Raw genomic sequence first — 6,128 nt, 5'->3', positions numbered from 1 at the left:
CTGGACTGCTGGATTGCTGGATTGCTGGACTGCTGGATTGCTGGATTGCTGGACTGCTGGATTGCTGGACTGCTGGATTGCTGGATTGCTGGACTGCTGGATTGCTGGATTGCCAGCTGGAGATATCCTAACTATGAAGATTGGACTTACCCCAAGGAACTCAATGTCCCTAATCAGCAGGAAGTAGTCTAACAAGACCAATGACCACTTTCCCCTCTAACCTTCTTTCTTAGTGTTGGGGGGTTGGAAGGGATTGGGCTGGAGAAGGGTGATAGGTATAAAAACCCAATAAAGTATCCAAATAGTACCATTACAGGAGAGTGAGTGACAGCAGTGGGAGGGTGATAAAGAGGATGGGGTGTGAAAGTAACCAGAATGTATTATACACAGTATGAAATTATCAGAGAAGAGAATTAATAAAAAATGTATTTTAAAAATGCACCTAGTCCCAAAGGTCATCATTTCCGTAGTTAATATATCTATGTTTAAAAAGGCAACACTTAGATACAACACTTTAGAAGGCTTTTTCCTGAGGAGGCAGATAGTGGGGCCTTGGTCAGGTATCCCAGGACATCGATACCTCTATGTCACCCAAAGGCAAGACCTATAGAGAAGGACAGACCAATGAGTCCAGTAGATCCAAAAGTTGCCCCAACCTCCTATCCCACACTCCTCAGAATCCCCCTTTCCCTGATAAGGATGAGTGTGTGAAGCAGGATATGTGTCTGTCAGTTAAGCAGGACGGGACAGTTACCATCCCTTCATTCGAAGGCCAATATCCTCAGGACCAGCACGATTACCTCAGGGGAAGGGGCTGTGATCACAGGTCCTCAGAATGCCTTCTCACTAGGCTGGATGCCTGCCTGCCAGTCTTCCGGGATGCTGTTCCTCTCTGTTCTGCTTGTGTTTGACAAACTCGACATAACCTAGAGTCAACTGAGAAAAAATATAAATTGAGAAGCACCTCCATCACATCGGCCTGTGGGCTTGTCTGTGGGGCACTTACCTGACTGATGATTGCCATGAGAGAGCCCAGCCCACTATGGGTAGTGCCATCCCTGAGCAGGTAGTATAAAGCTGACTGAGGAGCCACAGAAAGAAAGCTTGTAAGCGGTGTTCCCTTGATGTCTGCCTCCGCTCCTGCCTCCAGGTTCCTGCCTTGGCTTCCCCTGGAGATAGACAGTAACCAGTAAGCCAAGCGATCCCTCCCCTCCCCAAGCAGCTTTTGGCTGAGGTGTTTATCACAACCAACGGAAACAAACTAGCCCCCCCCACAACAACCCCTCCCCCACCATCAAACCCCCCCTACACACACGCGCGCGCGCGCGCGCGCGCACGAGAGAGAGGAGAGAGAGAGAGAGAGAGAGAGAGAGAGAGAGAGAGAGAGAGAGAGAGAGAGAGAGAGCCTTCTTCAGAATCACTGGCTGGCCCCAGCTTCAAGAACTCCCTAGAGATTTCCTTCAAGACTTACTAACTCAGAGGAGCCCCAGTTGAAATGACCTCATTCCCGAAAAATATCAGCAGGAAAACCACCCATGTGATTTGTCCTGCATTGGTGACTCTGGTTTTCCGTGTCTCCCAGTCAGTGCTCCTGCTGCCCGCTGCTGTGGCTTGTGCTTCGCTGCGACATCTACAGCGTCCATCTCTGTAGATCCAATGCAGGGTCACCTTTGCCACAAAACGACTGTATTTCTCTCTGGGTTCTCTTAAAAACTGGAGCTGTGAGCGCTGCTTTGTGTCAGGGCCAGACTTTTCCAAGCCTGGTGCTCCAGCTGGGCTAAGTCCAGGATGGCTATATAGCTTCTTCCCATTGTCCCTAGCTCTGGGCCCTGAGCCCAGGAACTTGCCAGCCTGCTGAGATTCCTAAGACTTGAATTGAGTTCAGTCTTTTAACAAGCGGAGGCTTGGATGGGCGCATGTAGGCAGAGGCATCCGAACGCCACTTCTAAAGGCCCGGAAGAAAAAACAAGCGTGTTCTTTAGCGATATCAAATGAGACGAAGGAAGGAAAAGAACCGCCCGGGGTCACCGGCAACTAGCAGAGTGGAAGAGTTCCATTGGAGTGCAATAGAATAATCAAGATTTATTTTTTAAAATACTGTTATTAAATAAACATTACAGAAACTTTTGCATTGCCAACTTATTTATAGCTTAAGGCATGAAAACCCGCATTAGTATGTTGAATTACAAAGATTCATCGCAGCCTGCTAGCTGACAGCACATCAAATTATTTGCAAATATTTCCTGAAACAGTAACCTTGAAGGATGCCAGCCCCATTCAGTGTAACCTTATCAGGAGACAAGGGAGAGCTGCTGAGGTGATTTCCTTCCAGCAACCTCTACAGCAGGCTGTTCAGCAAGGAGTGCGGTGCACGCCCTCGCCCCAGCCCCCACCAAACCCCAATGTTTTAGGCACTGGCATCTCTCTGCCTCACTTGTGGAAGACGATCCGTGGGGAGTCCCTTGAGGATTGTACTCTGGGTAGGAATTGGTCTGTGTGTCGGTCAGATGTAAGGACCTTACTGTCCTCCTCTCTGCAATAACATGGTTCTGCAGAAATCATGTAATTGTCTTAACAGAGCGTCTGTAACGCAGGAAAGCAAAGTCAAAGGAAAACGGAGTCTTAAGGGAAGGAAGCAGTGTGAACTCCCCATGCGACACTCACACACATCTGTGTTGTCCATGAAGGCAGTAGACTTAGCACGGTGAGGATCTGGGACCTAGTGCAAACCAGAAAGGTAGATTCCTCAAGGAAGTCATTTTTGTTTTATAACCAACATATCTGCTTTCAAATGCCTTAATCGTTCCTTTTTCTCTAACACTTGACTTTATCTTTAAATCTTATCTACCTATACCGTCCCTTCCCATCAAAAACCATCTTTCTTTGGTGAACCATCTTATTTGGGCCCACGTAAACAGCTAAGAAGCGGTTGGGTGGCTTAAAATTTACATCTAGATCATTCAGCAAGGTTGGCACAACATCTAACTTCTAAAACCAGCATTTGCCAAATATTTTTGCCATATCGGATTTGCTACACAACTGAGAAAGCTCTAATTGCTTGGCATAGATGAGGCCATGTTAAAATTAAGCAAAATTGATTGCCTTCAAAATAACCTTTTGTTTCTGCCTCCAAAGAGCTGTTTTGCACATTTGGTTCAGGTAAGAACACATTGCTCATGTTGACACGAACATCTTTCATGTCTTAAAAAGGCTCTCTGCTTCTCCGTTCTCCCATCAATAAAAACAAGCCCATATTTTGCCACTCCTCAGTGAACTCGAAGATTGCTTCTTAAGTGTCTACCTGGAGCCCAGTGCTATGCTATTAAATGCGGCTGTGCCCCCTGCAGTGGCTAAGTACTGCCACTGTGGTATGCTGGGCTAATAGGGAGACAGTAGGGATGTCTTCAGAGACTCCAGCTCACCGTTCTTAGGTAATCAACATCTTCAAATGACTTCACACATTAGAAGAAAATCAAAATTGCCTCATTTAGATTGTCAGATCTGATATGCTCTCAGTAATATATTTTTGAAAAGTACAACTAGACAACTCTTATGAAGACGGCTTTGGTAAGAGACAGGAGATGTCAGGTCCCTCCAAAGAGTTCTGAAGACAAAATCTGCAGTTTATCATAGGATGAGTAACAATGAGCTACATTCCTATCATTCCGGAGGAAATGCGGCTAGAGCAGAGAGAGGGATTGGGCACAGTAGATCACAGAAAACAGGACAAAGCCAGGAGGAAGAGGAAGGCTGCAAGCCCCAGGCCAGTCAGGTTTACACAATGAGACAAACAGGGTGTTAGTAAGGGAAGGGGAAACGAGCTAGCTTGCATCGCACAGCTACTATTCACCAGGTGATTCACACCTCTTGAGGTCTCAACTCAGACATGCAAGTCTCCCACTGGCACCCTCTACAACAGCTACCTGTCTGTGAGAAAAACTATTTGCCACAGAGGGAGCGTTAAAGGAACTTCCACCGAGTATCTCTCATTGTGCATCTCTTTGGAATTTTTCAAGATTAAGACTTTTTCTTCAACTGGGGTCTTTTAATCAAATGCACAGAAGTATCCTTCTGCCTACTCCCAACATAATGCATTCTTTCACATTCTCAAGAAAAAATATTAGTGAGGATCAATTATACCGATCACCCTAACTGATTTAACCCTTTATCTTTGGGGAACCTAAGTCCCAGAGGTGTCATTTGTTCAAAACAACAAAGCTGGTGGGTTAGAGAGACAGGATTCGAAGGTGGGGTCTTGGGGTCTATTGGGATGATTGGATGGGTTTGGGTTTGTTGTGCGAGTGTGATAGATTACTTTGACTTCATATCACATATTAAGCCAACCTTGAATTCTTGCACAGGTCCCACTTGGTTCTTGTGTGAAATCCTTTTCCTGGGTTTCCTGATTTGCTTCACTAGTATTCTGTCAGGACTTTATATCTGCACTAACAAGAGATTGGGGTGTTTGTGATGCCCTAGTCTGGTTTGTCCTCTGGGTGATACCCATCTCTAGAATAATTTAGGAATTCCTGTCCTTCAACATTTGGAAGACCCAGTGGAGGCTTGCTGGTAACCATTCTTGATAGTTTGTAGAGCTTATCAGTGAAGCTATTTACTCCTGGGCTATCTATTTGGGAAGTTTGAAATTAGAATTTTAATCTTTTTATTTCTGATAGATTTTCTGTTTTCCTGAACTCAGTTTTGGTCATTAACACAGTTGAGGACTGTGCCCGCTTTCCTCAGCACATCTACCGGGTTGTACCAGCTGCCCCAGGACTCCTAGCTCAACCTTCTTACACCCCTCTTTTCACTTGATTTTTAAAATCTGAATCTTCTCTCCCTTTTTAGGTCCATCAGTTTTTACCTGTTTATCTTAACTTATTTTTCCTATTTCTTTTCTAATTTTTATCCATTTCTCTTCAATTTTTTGTCTCTTAACCTCTGCCAGCTTTAGCCTTCATTGCTCTCTCCTTCCTTCTAGTAACAGTCTTTCTGCATTCATGAGTTTGGGTGTGATGTGAGTCCATTGGCTCCAAAGACTTTTTCATTTCTCTTGCTATCTCTGCTTTGGTTCATTGACTCTTTAGGAATGTATTGATTCCCTAATTAATTCCATTTTAGAAGACGACACACTTTGTTTGGAATCGACCTTTGCAAAGTTACGAGACTATTTTCATGTTTGACTACGTTGTCTGTCCTAGAAAGCAGTTTGCACTTGAGAAGACTACGCACTCTGCTGCTATCACAGTGTCTGTGAGGTCAAGTTTGTTCACAGATGAATCCAATTTACCTTCCTATGTATTTTCTCCCATTGCTATTACTGGGAATGAAGCATTGAAGTCTCCACCTGGTATCGTTGAGATTCCTTCACCCTTTGCTCTGTGCATTCCGGAAGTCTGTTGTGGGTACACATGTGTTCACGATGGTGAACTGTTCTAGTTTCCTTTATCATTATTTATCTTTAGTAACATTTTTTTCTTAAAGTCTATTCTGTCTTACATTTTCTTTAAATTTTATGAGGATGTGAAAGTAATGTACGTTCAAAAGAAAATGGACATCAGATCTGGAACTGGAGGCCAGAAGAGGGCATCAAATCCCCTGAACCTAGCTAGAACTCTTGTCAGCCACCATGTGGGTGCTAGAAATCAAACCCCAGTGTTCCAAAAGAGTAGCCAGTTCTGAACTGGTGAGACATCTTCAGCCTCTAACTGTGGTTTTTAATCAAAAATATTTCTCCCATAGACAACATAGAATTGAATAATTTTTATCCATTCCATCAAATTTGGCCATTTGGCTGGAGAACTCATTCTGTTCAATCTACTATAATGAATTGCAGGCTCAGTAAGGCTCGCCACTGCCATTCTCCCGTTTGCTTTACCTCTGTCACATCTCTCCTGATCCTCTAAGGTGTTGAATAATCTCATATATCATTTCTGGTTTTTTTTCCTTTTGACACTTTCTCTTTTTCTTGGTGGGTATTTTCTTTTCTTTTCTTTTCTTTTTTTTTTGTGCTTACTCCGAGAGTTATAATTAATACCTTAATTTACAGTAGTCTAATTCATACAAACAGCAGTGTAATCCGACTACAACATAGACATTCTATTCCTATGTAGCTCCCCTCTCTGTGT

The 6,128-nt window shown here is 43.9% G+C and overlaps 1 long non-coding RNA gene across 1 annotated transcript; it reads right to left on the bottom strand.

Moving 5' to 3' along the window:
* Positions 1 to 408: 408 nt before the first annotated feature.
* On the bottom strand, positions 409 to 1,463 carry LOC102552773 (uncharacterized). Its single transcript, XR_015647575.1, has 3 exons — positions 1,007 to 1,463; positions 801 to 936; positions 409 to 604 (listed from the first exon to the last, which is right to left on the bottom strand). It is a non-coding gene; the product is annotated as an uncharacterized LOC102552773 (long non-coding RNA).
* Between the last annotated feature and the right edge of the window lie 4,665 nt (positions 1,464 to 6,128).

The sequence above is a fragment of the Rattus norvegicus genome, chromosome 1 (genome assembly GCF_021556685.1).
Source record: "Rattus norvegicus strain SHRSP/BbbUtx chromosome 1, alternate assembly SHRSP_T2T, whole genome shotgun sequence".
In the NCBI taxonomy this organism is placed as follows: domain Eukaryota; kingdom Metazoa; phylum Chordata; class Mammalia; order Rodentia; family Muridae; genus Rattus; species Rattus norvegicus.
This window is presented reverse-complemented; position numbering and strand designations above follow the sequence as displayed.